This window comes from Epinephelus fuscoguttatus, linkage group LG13 (genome assembly GCF_011397635.1).
Source record: "Epinephelus fuscoguttatus linkage group LG13, E.fuscoguttatus.final_Chr_v1".
Lineage (NCBI taxonomy): Eukaryota > Metazoa > Chordata > Actinopteri > Perciformes > Serranidae > Epinephelus > Epinephelus fuscoguttatus.
In genome coordinates this window covers 16,731,204-16,751,933 of record NC_064764.1, presented here as the reverse complement: position 1 = coordinate 16,751,933, position 20,730 = coordinate 16,731,204, and the positions used below count along the sequence as shown (strand labels likewise).

General features: G+C 41.3%; 1 protein-coding gene across 1 annotated transcript in view; it reads left to right on the top strand.

The window, feature by feature from the left end:
• The first annotated feature begins 7,819 nt into the window (after positions 1-7,819).
• Positions 7,820-20,730, top strand: part of edar (ectodysplasin A receptor) — a 47,214-nt gene continuing 34,303 nt past the window's right edge. Inside the window, exon 1 of the mRNA XM_049593823.1 lies at positions 7,820-8,016. The gene's annotated coding sequence lies outside the window, so the exon portion shown is untranslated. The remainder of the gene's footprint in view (positions 8,017-20,730) is intronic.

Here is a 20,730-nt window from a genome sequence, read left to right as displayed (position 1 = left end):
GTGTGTGTGTGCAGCCCACAGCATTTACATTGATCAGTCAGACCCTGAAAATGTGTGCTGTGCTGCAGTTCATTTCACAAGAACCTAAGTGATAATATTGCAAATGTTTTATTTTATTCTATAATGAGAATGTTGTGCTACAACACATACATACATATTCTGAATGTATACTTGTAGAGACTGAATAATGGCTCAGATAGACAGTTGGAATATGTGTAACATAATGAAATCTGGCCAAGTGATTAAACTGAATTGAGACTGAAGAGCTAACTAATCTACTCTTGCAGTACTTGTTCATGATCTGATGTGGTATACAGCTCCACAAATCAAAGCAGCACAGACTGAATCATTTCTCTTGGCTAGAAATGCAAAATGACAGGTCAAAGGAGGCCTGAAAATCCAAAGAAAACAAGATGTAGAAGGAGCTTCTGCTCATAACTGTAAGAAAAAAACAACATTAAACTCGAGTGAAGGTCAAGTCTTCTGGAGCAGTAATAACTTGAAGACTTTTTCAGCTCAGCTTTGAGATGAAGCTCCCTACGCATTTCATCTGCAGAGACCTGCCATTTCTTAAAGGTCTGATTGTATCCCCATGGCTGCAGAGCATCGCAATGCTACAGCGATTCAGCCACCAAAAACGTGTGTGTGTTGTTGTTGTTGTTGTTGTTGTTGTGGAGCCCTGATTTTGAATGCCTCAGTAGCGCAGCGGCCCACAAGTGCTGGCAACAAGCCCGAATTCATGGTGTCTCTCCCTCTCTTTATCATACCCACTCATGTCTCATGCCCAGCGTGTTTCATCTGCTTAATACAATTCTCCACAGCCAATGATTCAGAATTAGAGGGGAACTACAGGGAGAGGCGAACAAAAATGATTATTGGATGAAAATCCCCTCAATCCATTTAAGCAGCATAGCCAGGGCTCCCTGTAGGACACAGTGCTGTCAATAACACACAAAAGGTGGATGCTGTTTAAATAGCAGACGTGTCAATTAGGGATGGTAACTAGCGTTCTGGAGATACAGGGGTTAAACGGCTCTGTGAGATGTCACTGAGATTGACATTTGTCCAATGATGATCCACGCACACATGCTGTCATGATGCACATGTAAAGGCTGTTATGATTCAGTGTTGTAATGATGTCGATTATGCATTATGTTTTCAGGCATTTTATTCATTTACTTTTAAGTGTTTGGATTGTCAGTTTTATTGTACTTAAAACAGCATGTCCATGTCCAGGTTGTGTGGATGTGAGCACCAACCAGCACATTATGGCGCGCTTAGCAGCCCTTGTGAGGGCAGTTTCCCCTCTCAAAATGTGATATTGCTTTTTTTTCCCAAGATCAGAGAGTCTGAGTGGTGCCCAGTTTGCTTAAGGCTTGGCAAGGTAAGTTAGTTAGGCCTCTTATGTGTTTCCAATGGGCTTTCAATGCTTCACGCTCTGTTCTTTTATTTAGCTGCATACTGTACTGCAATATGCGCAGTAAACGATGTAATTATTTTGTAATTGAATGTTGTCCCTTGGGAAATTTTTGCAGTGATGAGCTAGGAAAACAAACTTAAGCTGACCTGACACTGCATGCATATCATATTTTTTTAAAGTCTATTTTCTTCTGCATCAACCTAATTTACGCACGGGGTTCACCAAAGTTTCATACGCTCCTATATTATACTCGTCTTTATCAATAATATAAATAATGATTCTTATTCTTTTCATCATTTCTCTGCAAACACAAGCATTCTTTCACTGACTGCTCTGGAGAATGATTAAATCTCATTTGCCCGAGACGATCAAATATAATGAATATGTAGTGTGTGTGTGTGTGTGTGTGTGTGTGTGTGTGTGCGCGGATCTTCTCCATGCACCTATATACCATGCACCTCTCTCTCCCGCCGACCAATGTCCTTCGTTCATGCAAAAGTAGGTTAGCTGACACGGCAGTTACCATGGCAACCGGCCTCTTTGCTTCCTTGTTGAGGAGTAGTTAGAGAATGTGAGTGCATTCTCACAGACAATGTGCATGGGGGTGGGGTGGTGGGGTCTGGTGGGGTGTACTAACAGGGGTGCTAACAAGGTCACTGAGTCTGTGGTAGGTCCGTTTGTACAGCGTGTGTGTGTGTGTGTTCCTCCAGGAAACAAAAAGTACGACCAAGTTAAGAAGATTGATATTTAAACTGATATGTACACTTTTCCATGGAAGATAATTTGTTTTATATAAAATATTGGCAGAAAAAATTTCAGCTATTGCATTTTTTTTTCTGTAATGCATTCACTTCATCCTTGAAAAGTTCAGAACAGTTAGACCACATTTTCAATTCCTTCTTCCAGAGTTCGAGCCTCCTTGGGGCACATAAAAAAAAGCGTGAGGAAGTTTGCTTTTAATGATTTTGCTGCAAATTGAAGTTACCCCAACTTCATTACCAAGCAGCAAATTAGGCCTCCACTGACTGCTATCTTCTCTGAGCTACAGTACTTTGATGTGGTGCTGAGGGGGGGTTAAAACAGGATAGCCAGTCTGTGACAGCTGCTACTTAATCTTAAAAAAACTATATATGTGTGTGTGTGTGTGTGTGTGTGTGTGTGTGTGTGTGTGTGTGTGTGTGTGTGTGTGTGCTAAAATCCAGTCAGTAGCTAGCTAGCATGCATTTGTGTATTAGCTAGTGAACAGCCCATGATTCTGAGCATGTATTCCACTTGCAACCCTTGCATCCAAAAATGTTCCCATCGGTTGATAGGAAACTTATTATCTTACTAAGTATCAGTGGCTGAGGGCCAAGTCCTGCCATCATGACGAGCTGTGAAGTGCCAGAGCACCTTTCTTGCCCAGGTGGAGCTGTAGGAAAAGGAGAAGAAGTCTGACGCTGACTGCTTCCAATGGGAGCAGGAGAGATCCTCCCTGCAGGAGGACGTTGAAGAATCCAGAGCCTCCTTCCTGGCTCTACTGGACAAGCAAAAATTTGAGAATCATATTCCTTAAGACTGTTCTGATAGAGACAGAGCAGGAGCTGAAGACTGAGTGTCACCAGTGGCAGAGGGCCAAGTCCTGCCACCTAGAAGAGCTGGAACAATGCCGGAGAGCTCTTCTTCCCCAGATGGAGCTGCAGCAGAAGGAGAATAAGACGTTTACAGCTGACTGTCTCCAATGGGAGCAGGAGGAAGCCTCCCTGCAGGAGGAGATGGAGGAATCCAGGCTGGAGGTAAAGTCATCCCTCCTTCAGATCACAGAGGGGCTCAAGCAGACTCTGCAGTGAAAGAAACAAGAGTGGGAGCAGAAGGAGGCCAGCCTGAAGGCGCAGGTGGAAGAGCTTCAGAACCAGACTGTTTGAAAGAAAAGGAGAATGTGGTGCAGCAGACTCCCAGCTCAAGACTTCCACACTCAGGGAATAAAAAAAAACCGCACACATTTCTTCTATGGATGATTCATGATCACAGTTCTTTGACGAGGACTGTTTGAGGGCTAAGATTTGAAAGTGAGGCCTTGACATTCTGACTTTGTAAAACTTACATTGGTCCTCACACCGATAGCCAAAACATTAAAACCACTGACTGACAGGTGAAGTGAATAACACAGATCATCTTATTACAGTGCTGGCAAACCTTGGCTCCTCTGAACACTGCCCTGTAACAAAATAGTAGATGTAAGTCACTTCACTTGCCTGTGGTTTTAATGTTTTGGCTGATCAGAGTATAACACTCATGAACACACACACACACACACACACACACACAGCCATCCTAGGAGAGGTGATCTCTCTTTGAATGGCCTTTGCCTGATGTGTTCTAAGGTTTATGGTGATCTGTTCCCCGACTCCTAAGAGAGCTTGGGCTGGGCGCCTGATGCTGATCTGTGTCTGTGAGGCCCACTGAAACATCTTCATAATAATAATAATAATAATGATAATTAAAATGATGCCACTTTTTTTGGTCATTGTTGAGAATTTCAAGGTGCACTATGTTCATGTAAAATATTAAAAGCTTTGTTTCGGAGAAACTTGTTCCCTGATGGAGAAATCAGGGAACAAGCACTGATGAGTTCTCAGATCCCCATAGAATATATATTTTTTTTATCATTATTACAATTATTGTTCTTTCAAATCCCAAACAAAACCTATTAACTATGGTGGCCCTGAGGGTCAAATCAAAACAACATTTCAGAAAACACTACAGCATTATTTGAGACTCAAACTGGAATAGGTAGGTACTAATGGACAATAATTTCTGTCAGTCTGCGAAAAAATGGAAGTACTTCTTCCTCTTGTGGATTTCGGGTGGACACTGCTTGTTTTCCAAAATGTTGTTGCGTTTTCTGAAATGTTTTTGTGTTTTCCAAAATGTCGTAGCGTTTTCTGAAATTTTGTAGTGTTTTGGAAATGTCTCTGTTTTTTTAAAATGTTGTCGTGTTCTGTAAAATGTCGTTGTGTTTTCCAAAATGTTAAAGTGCTTTCTTAAATGTTCTAGTTTTATGGGAAATGTTGTAGTTCTTTGGGAAATGTTGTGTTTTCTGAAATGTTGCAGTGTTTTTTGAAATGTGTTTTTACCATCTGGAGAATGCCCATCAGAAGTGTGTGTGTGTGTGTGTGTGTGTGTGTGTGTGTGTGTGTGTGAGGGGGTGCCCCCAGATGTTGACTCCATGCTTCTGGCTTTGCGTCCTCCCATCTCCCACACAGGGAACATGCAATATGTGAAGTATATGTACTCCTATACCACTGTTTGTTATGTTGCTTAATCAAATAATCCCTTATCTCATCATATCTCATCTTAATTAATCTCTGTTTTGGTCGTATTATTCCCCATGTATCATAGCCTGTCTCATTACTGTTTCATGTCTTATATACGTCCCATTTTCTCAACATATCCTATCTCGTTATACCCCATTTCACCTTATGCAAAGTCGGTTGCATGTTTTTTTTTTTCTGTTACACCATCCATCATATTAAGTACAGGTTTTGCTTGATATGTGTTTTTGTCCGGTCTGTGACAGAGCAGCCATCATTCTCTCAGCAGAACTCATCAGTCTTCTTGTTATCCTCTCCTCATCCTCTCTTTATCCTCTCTTCTCATCTAATCTCTTCTCCTCTCATCCTCCTTTTCAGTCAGGAAGCCCCTGGATCGACATCAATGAGCCTCTCAATGACGGAGGGAGACAGAGGCACGGAGAGAAGAATGACAAGAGAGAAGAGGATGGGGAAAGAGAGAAGGAAACTGACTGAGAGAGGGACACAGAGTATGTGACAGAAAAAGAGAGAGGGTGGCCAAGAAGGAGGAAGCTGATGGTGATACAGAGAGAAAGAAAAATAGGGACAGAAGGGAAAAGACAGAGACAGAGAGGGAGAGTGAGTAATTACAGGACTCCCAGTGTTTTCAAAGCCCCTCTTTTATCTCACCCTTCCTGTGGCTGAGAAAAGGAGAAGCGGCGGAAAGAGGAGGAGGAGGAGGAGAGGAAGACTAACGTCCAAGCTTTAGTCCAACTCAGACAACAGGCACCAGTCATCCACATCACACGAACACAGACACGCACACTCAAACTAATTTATAGCTTCTGTGTCAAAGACGGTTTATCATCTGAAACAAGGTGTTAGTGTGTGTGTGTGTTGGGGACACTTCATTTTAAACACTCTAATAGTGAGAGTGGCAATATGTAACTTTTCTCTCTTTTACCTATGAATATTATGGTTAATATTACAGCATTTTTACAGTGCTGTACCAAAAACAAATGGCAGCAACTGTGGTTGTGTGGCCATTCAAGTAAAGTGAAACAATAGTGGTTGAAATCATATCCAGCACCTGTTAAATCATTTTTTTTCTTTCCGTCCTTGGTTTGTCTCCCTCCCTGACACCATCTTGCTTTTCACCATCCATTGAGTGCAATTTCTCTTGTATCATTTTATACAGTTATGGTTACACACTGTCTGCACACTATATTTTGAGTGTAGTTTATCAACTAAAAAGGAGACATTGTGCACATAAACAAAATTAAAGATGAATTTGAATGATAGCATCATTGATTGATTTTATGTCTGGCTTTTAACCAGAACCAAAAGACATGATGACATCACTCTAGACTCAGCCTCTTTACACTGGCTCCCAGTATGTTTCAGAATAGATTTTAAGATTTTACTTATTACTTTTAAGGCTCTTCATGGTCTCTCTCCCAGCTATATCTCTGACCTCTTAGTGACGAGGTCCTATGATGAGGTCTTTTGTCTGTTCCAGAGGCCAGGCTGAAAACTAAAGGGGGCAGAGCATTTGTTGTCAGGGCCTCAAGGCTTTGGACCAGTCAATCAGGTCAGCCGAGTCAGTGATCTCCCTTCTCAAAACATATTAATTTTTTATTTAACCTTTATTTAACCAGGAAGTCTCATTGAGATTGAAAATCTCTTTTATAAGAGAGACCTGGCTGAGGTAGCCGCCAGTCAAAACACATTTAAAATGCAAGAAATACAACATCTAATACAAAACTCCTCAATAAAAACAACAGCTATTCAAACATAGCGGCCTCTCAAGAAAAACAGGCACATGTCTCTGTCACCACATTCTTTATGATGCCCTTAAATTAATCAATGGATATAGGTGATTCTAATTTTAGAAATTTTTGAAGGTTGTACCATGTCCAAGGTGCAGAATAGGAGAATGCATTTTTTCCCCAGATCTGTTAAAACCCAGGGGACATTTAAAAGCAACCACTTGTAGGAGCGTAGCTATTGACACAGAAAGGGTACAGAGGTAGGCAGGAAGTTTGCCCAGTATTGCTTTATAGATAAAAAAAATATACTTTTATTGGAGAGCCTTCCCTCATTTTACTTGAGTTTTAAGTTCATTTAGACTGTGTCTTATTTGTTCAGTCCTTATACACTAAATTAGTGACATGTAAAGCGCTTTGTAACTGTGTTTGTGTCAATGAATATGTAAACACATACATATTTGGAGAAAATATGGGACAAGCAACTCAATATATAAAAATAGTATAAGTAAACAGATGTTCTAAAATTACTGATTTTGTGTGAGCTAACAAACCTTTAACACTTCATTGTTGGTGATATAGATTAGTGCTCATATGTTCAGTAACAGTATTCTTGCATTGTATTGTAAAGGCTTACAGTAAATGCAGTGTATAACTGACTTGTGTGCATCTTGGTAGTGGTTCTCCTCCTTATGATGATGAGTTCAGTTTAGCCCAGGGGTGTCAAACATGAGAACTGGTCTGCCAAAGGGTCCAGTCCAGCTCTGTAGATGACTTTGCACACGTGATATTAATGCTCATGTGAAGGCTGAGAGGTTTCAGGAGCAAGTTAAACAGTGAGTAGGTACGGTACTTCATCTAAAATGCTGCCTCAGAGGCTTTTCCACCCTGAAATAACAATGAATACTTTCTGTGGTCAGATTTAAAGACATTAAACATTGTGCAAAATATTGTCAACCTGCAGCTTCAGGTGTTCATCATTTGTTTTGGAAATAGATGAAACCTTTAAGAATTATTTTTTACACTAAAAAAGGAAACATTTGAATGTGTTGTTATTTGTAGGTTATTTACTAGTGCAGTACTAGGGCAGTAGTTTTACTAGTCCGGCCCACTTGAGATCATTGATTGAGCTGTTTGTGGCCCCTGGACCAAAATGAGTTTGACACCCCTGGTTTAGCCACCGTCATGGTGCTGCCACTACACACCTGTCAACACTAGATGGCGGAGTTGAGTCGTAGCCCGCAGCACGTTAATTGTCCCCGCCGTGGAGTCTACCTGGGACACGTTAATGTGTCTCTCATTCAGGGCGGAGAAAACTTCTCACTTTTCCCTCATCAAGGAGGAGCCTGCGGACACACCGACATGCACCAAAGTGGAGGCTGAGATACAACTTGGATTTAGTGGAGTTAAAAACTCACAGACAGCTGGTCCCTCGGCGATGCTTATCCGACACCACGTTAGAGATTGATCACCGATCACCAGGACTGATCGTCCCGCCAGCAGCCCCCGCAGTGCCGCGGAGAAACCAGAGCAGCGTGCCCCCCTCTCTGAGCTCCAGGTAAGACGTCTGAGCAGCTCCGCTCTCAGGAATGCGAGGACGGATTGCTGCAAGACTTCGGGGAAATTCCTGAGCAATACTTATTATGCCAAACAAACATGTGCTTTACTGTAATGTCACCTAAAAATAAGTAGGCTATGTAGTGTTAGTCTTCTTGCAGTAGGGAATGCAGGCTTTAGGACAGAAACAGAGCTGATGCATGCCACAAGAAAAACACATCTACTGAAGTTTATAAAGTTTAAAGTGCTGTTTGGTGTCAGATTATGCAGAAGTGACAACAGACACTGCTTTTCTACTTTTACATGACATCTTATTTATTTGACAAGCTGATTCCAACTTGCCAGTGTGCACATCTCAGGCTGTAAGGGCAGTTTGTTGTCAAGTGCATGAGGCTGGACGCATATATTTCCAATATTATTATTTGCATGAATGCCACCCACTGTAGCTGTATACATTTTTAGCTGTAATATGTCATGCATTGGCATATCATGCATTGTGAAGTGTGTGAAAGGTACATCTGTGCGTGTTGTTGCAAAGGTTGTAGCCCAAGGTGGAAGGCAAATGAGATTTTCGCACATCACCAGCTTCACAGTTTGGGCCTGAATTGCTTTGTGACAAGGCTTTGATTCTTGAATCCAAGGCATGCTGCAGATGTGAGCACTGACTTCATGCTCTTGTGATGATTTGAATCAGTGTGACTAGTGTGGAAGAAAGAAAATTATCTTGAGAAGTCATTTCAATGCAGCTCAAAAAGCTCAATCAGTTCTACAGGGTTAGTGTAGATAGTTTGCTTATGACACTGTGTTTTTAGCTGTATGTTTGAGTGAGTGTGTGACCCTGCACACATTTCTCCTCTGTCTGCATAATTGTTTTCTTGGTGCCGCCTGACTGTCCCGGGCCCCGGGGCCCCCGGGGGAAGTCCTGCCCGCAGACAGGCAGCTCGGCCCGGCTGGGGACATGCCGGGTCCTGCCGCGCCTCTGAAGTCTGCTGGCTGGCTTTGAACTGTAGCTGCTGGAGGTGGAAATCAATCCGTTTCTATCCCCCCTCCTCCTCTCTTTCTCTCCCTCTTTCTATCTCTCTATCTGTCTCTCTCTCTCTCTCTCTCTCTCTCCCCCTGCAGCCCCCAGCACAGCATCTCCGCTGCCATCGAATCTTTCATGTTCACAGGTAGAAAGGCGAAGGAGACACAGAGAAGAAACAGGAGGGAGTGTAACTCATCTTCAAAAGAAGTTAATATGGTTTCTGAAGGATTAAAGGGATGAAGGCAGTAGAAGTAACAAAGCCAGCGCCTGTAGTCATGATCATCCTGGAGTGAATGGATAATTTGTTGACTTACTCACCGCTCTGTCGCTTAATGCTGCTCGGCACAAGAATCCACACAATGACCCCATTGATTTTGGAGTGATGTCACATAAAAGGGAAGGGATTCTCGTGTTTTTCTTGTGAAAGTTATCGTTGAGATTTATGACGCAGCTGATTCCAATCCACGCAGCATAGGCCATTTCCCCCCGTCGAGAAATTTATAGATCTCAGGAGGCCTGTTAGGGCTGAATGTTTCATAACGCCTCACACATCTGAAATGAAATTCTACTAAACACGTCAGAGAGTTTTTGTATGAAAGTGAAGTTATTTCAGCTCATTAGATAACTTTAATTCATGGCAGGACTGTTTGGTGTAGGCTTTTACCAAAGTGTCTAACCAGAACCAGGACCACGTGCAAGAGTCCTTCAGATTCTGTATCATCTGTGGCATTGCTATAATTATCAATGTGAATGTAAGATTTGTAGATCTATGGGGATAATCTAGGGATCCATCCAGTAGAAGATAAAGCTAAAGAAACCAACATTTCAGTGTCAACATGCAACATGTCCACTTATTGTTAGGGGTTCTTGACATCTAGAAAAGGTCCAAAGAAACTTACTCTAATATATTTTCCTCAGTTGTAATATTTAAGTCAGTCTTAGCATAGAAGTTGTACCAGTAAAATGACAAGAGTTAAAAAATGTGCATTATTATTTTCAATAAAAAAGGAAGTGTTAATATGTGCAGTACAAAGAAATAATTCACTGATGAAATACAGGCTATAAATTGAAATCCGTATCTGGTATTAGTATGCTGATGTGCTTTATACAGCTCAAACTGATGCACACTGTTTTTAACAGAGCAAACAAAACGCTTTATGACTGCTGCATAACTCACAGTCACCAGGACAGACAGTGTAACATAAAATAAGTCAGTGGATCCTCAAGTCTCCCAGAGGGGCTTCCAGGAGGTCCCAAGCAAAATGAGGAGGTAGCTGCATTTCATTATATTTTAATTTACATGCAATAATCCCAGCGAAGCAACATAAAAGGAAAAGAGAAACTTTTCTAATCATGGGTTTTACTCTCACCGTTATTATATCCCCATGCACAGTGCAGACAGTCCAACAAACCAATAATAAATCAACAGTTGAAACCTCTCCATGCAGGCCCCAGGGAGCAAGTTTAATCAAATTGGGGTTTGTGGTCTAATTTGTGTCTACTTAAAAGTCCTCTGTATGGGGAACCTACTTGAGTTAGTCATCAATTTCTGACATAGTCTGTGGCGGGAGATCTGGCGCTTTATGTCTCAGAAATACTGAGTGAGGTCTCTGGAAATCATATGCACGAATATACACGTGCGTCAGAAGGTGAAGCTGAAAGAGATTGTCGTGAGCTGGCTGGTGCTTGAAGTAAAGCTCGCACACCAAGCTGTGTTTGTGGCTTGATTGGTGAGACGATTAATTAGCAGGTAGGAAGCTGGTGAGGGATCATGTTGTTGATTGGGGCACCTGTACAGATGGGTGTAGGATCTGAGGTGTGATGTGTATCACACCCCGCCGTGGGCAGGTTGAAAGGGTGTGGGTGCTTCTGTTGGTCTGCAACTTTCATCCCTCTAAGTAACTGCTTATATTCTTAAGTCTTTACTTTTTCAATGGATTGATGAGGATTTGCGCTTTGAACGTTCCTCCATCCATCATGCCTCGCCTGCTGTTCAGACAACTAGAATTATCCACCCGCAAGAAAAGTCTCCAAGAGCTCTCAGATTTGTTTTAAGAACGCTCCACAAAAGGGTAAAAACACACACCTACGGTTTATTATTGCAATGCTGACAACTGGAAACAGAAAGGAACAATGCAGATTCAGATTCATTTATTTTACGGAAAAACAGTGTTTCAGCAGTAACTTTAGAGCTGCTTACTCATTGTAGTTCCCAAAAGGCTTGTCCACTGCTGATTTGGAGTGTTTTGTACATTCTTTAATGGATTGTATCGTCTAACAGAGGAAACACTATAAGAAGTTCACTCCCCAGAAAACATGTATTCTAATATAGAAAGCTCTTTAGCTGAGAGGATGGCATTGTTGTGCCATCACTGTACCGTAGGTTAGTTAGAGGGCAGCACTAAGACTTACAGACGGATTCCTGATTGCAGATTAGGCTTCCCACCTACAGCCGCTGCAAAATAAACAGAGACAGAGACACAGAGAGAGAGAGAGAGAGACGTTCTGCCCCAGCAGAGCTAAAGAGGGGAACAAGGGATCAGGGAGAGAAGACGATGAAAGACAGATCACCGGCAGGCAGAGAATCAAAGAGCCTACTGACTGACTGGAGCGGGGATAGGTGTGTGTTGTGTGTGTGTGTGTGTGTGTGTGTGTGTGTGTGCGCGCGACTTCTTTTCATATGCCCTAAGAGTTTGTTTTTCCTGCGCACAGAGTGGGAAGCTGACAGTAAGTCTGTAATTAAAGCAATCAAAAGATGAAGAGAGATGAAGAAACATCACACAGATGTGCACGTATAGAAACACACACATTTCATGTGGCGTTTCAGACATGTATGTAACTTTGCGTGGATTTTATTGGAGGTGTTTTTCTCTGCTGCTTAAATAGTATGCACATTATTTATGGAATTAAGAAAGCCTTTCCACAAGTGAATCTACTTGAGGTGATATTTGAGCCATCATCTTAGCGTGCCCCAGTTACAGAAGTATTCTAGTCTGATTTGTCGTTGGAAATCCAAGTTGCTGCAAAGCATGTTTTGACACTCCTGTGAAAATACAGTTTGCACTGATAAACCGCGATGCTGCAGTTAGACGGGGTCGGAGTAAATGGATATTTAGACAGCAGGCGAGGGCCAGCTGTTGCCTGAGGTTTGCGTCTGTCTCCAAAGTTGGAAATCACTTTAATCATGGGTTTATTTTCACATCAAACTTAGACGATTATCAAGTTGCAAATTAGACTGATGCATTTCTGGCTCATTTACTTCCTGATAGCTGAGACGTGATGGCTACTTAATTCACCGAGTTTGACTTCCTTTAGCACTGATAGAGACATGCAAGGAGAATGGGAGCCAGCATTTGCAAACATGTCAGTAATGCAATATGTGAGCCTGAATTACAGAAATGTGACAATAATGATGACTGTACATTGTAACTGTAGTACTGTCTCTCTGTTTTTAGATCTACTTTTTCCAATCTGGGAGTTCTGTTTAGAAGTTTTAAAAGACACTCATAGTCTGATTCACCCAAAGGTGAAAGCGGTTGGTCTAATTTGACTGACAGCATCGCTACCAGCCCTCGATTTACTCGCCAGCTGCCTCCAAATCATAGAAAGGAGACAAATTGCCAGCAGCACATTCCTTCCTCATAATTCACCTCTGAAAAGAAAGAGAGTAGGGGCACTTATAATTACTTGAAAGTGGATTGGCCAAATTCTTGGAATGATTATTTAAAGTCGGAGCTGAACATTCGATGAACTGAGTTGCTTTTTGATGCTTTTCAGGTGGATTATTAGAAGCACAGGTTGATGATTATGGCCACTGTACAGTTAATGACATGGTATTACCCTGAATGAAATTGTTTGATTTCTTTCCCTGATGATTATAGACTACTGTCAGAGAAGATTCTCTGGTTCTAATATCTTTATAATTCACAATTACCTTCACGTTGTGGTGGGTGTTTTTGATTAAAGCCTCTAACCTGGACTTACTTGAGAGAGAAAAATGGACATGAAACATAACAAAATAGATAGAGATCAGAGGCACAATCATCCAGTGTACCGATAAACATATATGGTAAAATAAATCTTGTTAGGGTGAGTTGTTTACCAGAGCTGGTGGAGGTTTAAATGACAGACTGCGGAGAAATGATAGCGGGGAAATCCACTGCGTTAGTGGTTTATGCTTCGTGTTTTATCTACGAACCCACTTGGTTGAAGTTTTATTACCTGTGAGAGTTCAGATCATTCATCTTAGTCATAATCATAATACCCCAGCATTTATTTACTTATTGTGTCTCGTGTCTAGATAGCTAGCTGGATTTGCACTTGCTACTGTTAAAGCTAGTTTTTGTTTGATTCAGTTAGCATGAAGTTGTACACTTAGCACAGACATGTGCAGGCCTGATGAAGTGGGAAATTGTCAGAATACCCAGAGCTTAAGTTTACAGAAAGTGATCTGCATCCTGTAATCGTTGGAGAATTCTCTTTTGACAGACATCTGTGGATGTGGAGCTAATGGTGACCATCTCTTCTTCTGTCAAGGGCTCAACGATTGTGAGTATTCACTGCCTGGTTGGCGTGGAAACAGCAGGATTTGGGGTGTTGTGCGTGCACACACAAACAGGCAGGCGGTCAGAGTGAGTAACATGTGTTTGAGATCTTGCTTGGATTTGGCAAGTTGAGCCCTGGTCTGTAAAAGGATAAAATAATTGGCTATTTTAGGTATAAAGCAGAGCATTGATTGACTTTGGAACTTGTTTACAGCCTGAAAGCAGAGGGATTATGTGTATGAGAGTGTGTTTATGGAAGGGTTAGAGCAATAGCTTGAGACTGACAGTTTAAGTGGCCAAAGCTATCAAATATTGGCAAAAATCACCAGCTACCAGCAGCTCCAGTCAAACAATATCAGCATTAAAGGCATACTTTTCCCCTCCAAATGACCATTTGTATATCAATTACTTACCTCTTGTTCCACTGAATTCATAAAGAAAGTGTTGTTTTTCTGGCATGCCTCCACAGTGAAGAATGTTAAAACATTAAAAAAAACTCTTGATGAGTTGAAGTCATAGGCCACACATTTGACAACAGCAAAACTATATCAAAACATCTGTTGACAAACTCTCATACAACCCATGCAGTATAACCTAAGTCTCATTTGTCCAGTCGTATACTCAGTGCCTTCCAAACACACTTTCCTTATCGATGGGCAACTGAACTAAGAGTGAAAATTATTGTTGGTCTTCCATTCCATTGATAAAACACTAATTTTAGCTGAACACAGGAGTTTAAAAGTGTGACTTTGGTAAACTAACCCTTAAAGTTGTACATCAACACAAACAAACTACTGATCAAGGCAGTGGTAGACCAGCAACTCCCGTGTTCAGTGAGGTAAAATTACTGTTTTTGTCAAAGATGTAAGGCTTTGAAGAGAGCTTTGAAGTTTCACTTTTAGTACAGTTCGACATCAGAAAGGGCTGTCTGTTTTGGAAGTACTGATCATACGACTGGATGAATGAGACTTTGATTATACTACACGACTTATGTGACAATTTATAAAGAGATGTTCTGATAAAGGTTTGGACACGGACCACTATGAGTTCAATTCATCAAGATTTTGCTCTGTTTTTGGATTCTACGTCTACAGGAGGCATGTGAGAAAAACAGTTTTCTTCACAAATTCAACATAACATGGGGGAAGTAATTGGTATACAATTGGGGTTGAAGTATTCCTTTAACACAGCAGTGCTAACATGTACAGTTTAATTTGTATAAAAAGCATTTCTAGCATATGTTTTTTATTGATTAGATTTAAAATATATCCGATAAACAGACCGAAGAGAAGGTTGCGTAAAAAGAAAACAATAAGTAAAAGAAGAAAGAGAAAGAATCCAATGGAAAACAGATTTTCCTTTTAGAAATACCCAAACCAGGATGACAGAGAGAGACCTCTGGATCCACATGCTGTTGATTTAATTGTCATCAGAAATTAAGTGCCATGGAAGAGCCCACAAACCACCCTCTAAACTCATTCTTCATCTTCATTGGTTTGCTTCCTGGCCAAGTTCCCTTGCCACTGATTGGCCTATTACTTAATCTGGCAGGAAGTCATTATCAACCAGCATAATGAATATCCTCTCCAGGGTTAAACACTGATGGTGAAAAGGCCGTTTCCCACACAATCCATGGGTAATCATACTGAAAGAAAGGTGGAAAGACACAAAACAATGTAGAGAAAGAGATTTATTTGGCGCTGTATTACTCAATAAAATTAATGACTGGAATTAAATCAGTGAGACATGCAGTGTTTAACACTGGTTAACAGTGTGGTATCCATTAAACAGTCCAGTAAAACTAAACCATTACAGCAAAAGTGCCATACAGTAGTTGGCACTGGTTTAGTCTCTTTAGTGTAATACACTGGGTTAGTGTAGCCTCAGTTTGAGCCTCTCATGTGTTGAGACCCAGACACACCAAACCAACTTCAGAGAACTAGCGGGGATGAGAGCCCCCTGCTACGTTGCCGTGCCTCAGCCAAAAAGTAGCACATGAACACACCAAATCCACGGCCAACAAACACTTATGTTCTGCGCCTGTTTAAGAGGACATACCCCTCCCCTCCATACCAGCAGATGACAGGAAACCAGAAGACTGTCTTGCGGCTAGGAATCCAGTTAGCATAATAACAACACAAGCCAATGTTAAAAGCACAAAGCATATTTACCATGTGCCAGTGAACAACAACACAAACCATCACGAAATGTTTCTGCTGAAGAGCTCAATGGCTAAAGAAAAACAATCTTACCTCAAATAACAAATTTGTTTTGATGTCACTCCCTCTTGACTTTAGCTCTTAAGAGTGGTTTCATTCAGTAAGAGACTCCATTTTTTCTGATGCTGTTTCAGCATGTTTAATCGGCGGAAAAAAAGGCGACTTGCGCTAACGAGCGCCAGTGGTTAGTAGTGGAAAATCTCTCTACACCCTTTGAAGTCCTGTAACGTTATCCCCACCATTCACAGCCGCCATCATTCTCAACTCAGCTCAGCGTGTTCCCCCAGTAGAGACTGACCTCTGGTGGAGCATGTTGTACACTACATCACCTCAATACAGCCTCTGTGTAACAGTTCATAGAAGGATGGTGGTGGTTCTATATTTTTGATGGTATGGAAAATCATACCTTCAGGATTTCTAAATACCCTGGTTAACTGTAATACCTTGATACCATCCAAGCCTAGTCTTTGATATTGACACTAGCTGAGTCAACAGTAACTGCAGAAGTTTCTGAGTTCGTCTCCCAGTAGCAGACTTTTTGGCTCGGTCTATTGAACATGTTGCTGTATTCGTGACTGCTGCTCATTGGTTGCGGACTCTACATGGAGCGGAGTGGGATTTTGGAGACCTTGTGAATTTTCCAAATGTTACACTACAGTTTTCCTGAAGTCGATAACAGGGTTAGAAATGGCAAAGACTGTGGTACGTAGGGAATAAGGCAATCCACTCTGAGTGGAAAAAGTGACCTACCACAGACTAATCATGCCGTAAAAATCCAGTGCTCATAAAAGACCAAAGCATATTTGTCAGAATGATTGTGCTGCCAGAGACGTGACTATTATTTTCAAGTAATGACCAGTGATTAACACCTCATTTCCCATAAGATACAACTAATCATCTGAAATGTTTTTAGCAAACTAAGACGCTATCAGTCTTAGTTGTAATATCAGTATTAGTGGACATTGGCCAGGCCTGGTTTTAGCAGTTTAATGCTCTGTTTGTCGAAACTAACACACTGTGGGCTTACACGGTAAGCTCTAAACCATTACAACAAAGCATACAAACACAAGGATGAACATCAAAGGAATGATTGGCAGGTATGGGTGGATGCCTGCTGCAAGTGCCAAAAAAAGGAGGAAAAGTGTAGAGATTTAACATTAACTGTCTACCTAATGTATGTGCGCTTGTATGAGCTGATTAATGGGAATTTCCATATGGCAACCCCTCCTTTCACCTACAGGGTCTAAGCATCCCCCTAATGACTTTTAGCTTAGTCTATCACATTTTGCTGTCACATTGAGCTGCCGTCCATTTCAATACAGACTTAATTCTGCTTTGAAGTTCACAATATTAAGGTATTATACTTGTCACTGTAGGCCAGGGAACTCTGATGAAAGATGTCTTCTTGTAGATCTAATTGAATTGCAATGTATGAATTTTTGAGGTCAGTGGGTTTGTTATTGTGCATTTTTTTTAATGAAGCAGGGTAAATTGTCTTCCCATAGTTATGTGGAATTTCATATTGGGTTTCCTCTGCTGAGAAAAAGAGCCATCAAATTCAACCAAATGAAAAACAGAAATGAAGCTAATGAAGGGAGGGGGGAAAGGAGGTTGCAGAAACAAAATCTCGACATATCAAAGCAAACGTTGCAAAATAAAGCTTTTGAAAAATATTTGTCCTGAAAGAAAGTCAGCTGAACTGCTTTCCCTAAGTGCTTTTAATTCATATGCTCATACTGGGAGCTGCCCAGTACAAACACTATGTTCTACCGGTGCCACGAAGAACAGCAACGACTCTACCTGGTAATGACACAACACTTAAGACTGAAGGGTTATTTATCAGAGATTATGTGGTCGTTAGAAGATTAATACCCTTGGGGGGCGAAAGACTTGGGCTGACTTTCATCTCAGACCTGCCCCGACAGAGAGTGTGAGGGTTAGAGAGACAGAGAGAGGGAGGAAAGAGGTAGAACAGAGTGTCAGAAGACACAGAGAGTCTTCAAACACCATGGTGTTTGTGTGTGTGTGCATCAATTTAACCCCATAATGAGTAGCCTTGAGGGGGTCCACAGCCATTTGGCAGTTCTTCATTTCCTGATTTAAAAAAAAGTGCTGTCTACTCTTTTATCTTGTCGGCAGCAACACACAACCCCACACACACACACACACGCACAAACACACACACACAAACACACACACACACACACACAGTACATACCGGTTGTGGTCTTACCACAAGGACTTGTGCAATTAAACTTTTTTGCCCTCAGAAGCCAGCTCTGTGCGTATTTAAAGGCCATATATCTACGTGTTAATGTGTGTTTGTGTGTGTTAGGTGTGCGTGTGTGTGCTGAAGCTGTAATTAAGCAAGATCAAACCCTCAGGGTTGGGGAATTAGCCATCATTGAAGATCAAAAGGTTTCTCACTCAAGTCTGCGACATGGAAGAGTGAAATCAGAGGTTTGGAGCCAGACAGAAAGATTTTGACCTCAGATAGCAGATAATGGCGGCTTCTTCCTCTCTCTCTGAAACACACACACATACACACACACACACACACACACACACACACACACTTGCTTCCGAAAGCGTAAGGCGGATTTGAAGTTCAGCTGTTGATGTGTTAAACTGAACAGATCCGACCTTAAGGCACATCAATCAAAACCATTACAAGCTTTAATGACAAAACTACAGTGTCAATGCATTTGTTTTTCTGGTCTGCAGCCGCCAATGGTTAAGTAATGGCAAGGTTTAGGCAGCTAAAAGTAGGGATGCACCGAATATTCGGTAACGGAATATATTATGGAATATTGCAAAAAAACCACACATTCGGTATTCGGTGGAATAAGTTAAAAGCAAGGCCGAATAATAGTGGCATGTTTTGATAACGCAATCAAACAACGTGCCGTGATGGGTGGAGTAAAATGTTGGCAGTGTGGTAATCTGTCCGTCACCGCACTCGCATTTGCGACTAAAAATAGTTTTGAGCGAGCAAAATAGGCTTAAGTCATTCAGCACACTGTGCAAGCAGCCTACAGATTTCAACCACCAGCAGAAATGAAAGGCGAATCCCACCGATTGTGGGTTGAATGGGGGTCACAGACACAGACAGTAATGTATTCCTGTCAAATACAGCGGCCATTGGCTTACCGGGCGACGGAGAAGTCGACTCCAATAATATCCTCTTCTTGGCGTGTGGACTGCCCAGAAGTACCTGAACAGCCGAGCCAGCCGAACACAGGTATGTGACGTGTCAGAGGAGAAACGAGCCGTTCACGGCCCACAAACCTCACCGCACTTTAGGGACTCTTCGTTACTTATGAAGGGACTTGTCAGGGGAGGAGGGTGGCTGGTTGATTCTTATTTTATTTATTTTATTTTGATCCCCCCTATGTTCATCACTCATTGATGCTGTTTTTGAAGTATGAATAAGTCAATAAGTAATTTATTCCATTGAAATATCATTGATGTATTATAGAAAAGTGATTTATCTTTTTATAAATGACAAAAGACACATCTGCCTCATTTTCGCTGTGGTATCGTGATACTACTCAGAACCATGATATTTTCATTGGTATCGTATCGTGGGATCCAATTTTGGTACGGTGACAATACTAATCTGGAGGGGGTTCATCTGCAAAAACTAATGAAAAACTAAACAACGATATTTGGTATTCGGCCAAGCGTTTAATATTATTCGGCTTCGGCTACAGATTTTCATTTCTGATTGGTAAATGTCAGGGAGTGTGAATCTTCGTGGTTAATGGACAATAGAACTGTCTGTTATTACAAAGAGGTCAAATATCACAACACCAATCTGCCACTTGGACCTCCACAGACATATTTTTTTGCTATGCTGACACAGTATTCACACTACAAAACATAAACAATTGCTTATTTATGCTGTTCGACTGACTGACCTGTTACTTTAATGTAGATTGTTGGAAGTAAAAAGTCAGTGGACACTGAATGTCAGTTAGGTCAAAATCCTGTGTTTGTTTGACTTGTTAAAATTTGACTGTTAAAATAATGGATGTAGCTACCGTGACGTCACCTATTTGTTTGCGGACTTCCGTTTCAAAGCCTCCAGTTCGGCACTTCAGCTGTCGCCATCTTGGAGCCAAATATGACCACATTTGGGGGAAAGGAGTGAGGGGTTTTTGTACCAGGCTGTAAACATGTTGAGCATTTTAACATGGGGGTCTATGGGGATTGATTGGCTTCTGGAGCCAGCCTCTAGTGGCCATTCAAAGAACTGCAGGTTTTGGCACTTCTGTGTTGGCTTCATTTTCAGCCCCGCAGCTCCCCGCTTGGTCCACACCCAAGCTACCTTCCTATGCAGACTTTGTCACTCTTAATTCTCATTTTTTTTTTTAAGATATTTTTGGGGGCTTTTTTAGCCTTTAATGGACAGGACAGGTAAGCATGAAAGGGGGAGAGAGAGGGGGAGTGACATGCAGCAAAGGGCCACAGGCTGGAGTCAAACCCGGGCTGCTGCGGCAACAGCCTTGTACATGGGGCGTCTGCTCTACCACTAAGCCACCGGCGCCCCACTCTTTATTTTTTTATTCATAATTAAATAATTAAAAATAATGGAATAAAAATCAATTGTACAACAAATAAAAAATGCTTCAAAAGGACAGAAAAACTACTAAAACAATCAAGGTCTATTAAACAAATGGAGTAAATGTGAATTGTATAAATAATCTAATGGTTTTTGCCAAATTATAATTTTTGACATTGAAATTTTCAATAGTAGTCAATTACGTTTTAAAATTGGTGTCTGTAAAAATATAAAAGGAGGGAAGTCGTTTAAGCCAATATGTTTTGTTAAGATAATTTAAAAAAGTAAATTAGGCAAATTCAATCTGCGGAGAAATTCAGATTGTTAAAAAAAGAATAAATAAAAATTGCAAGTATTATACCTT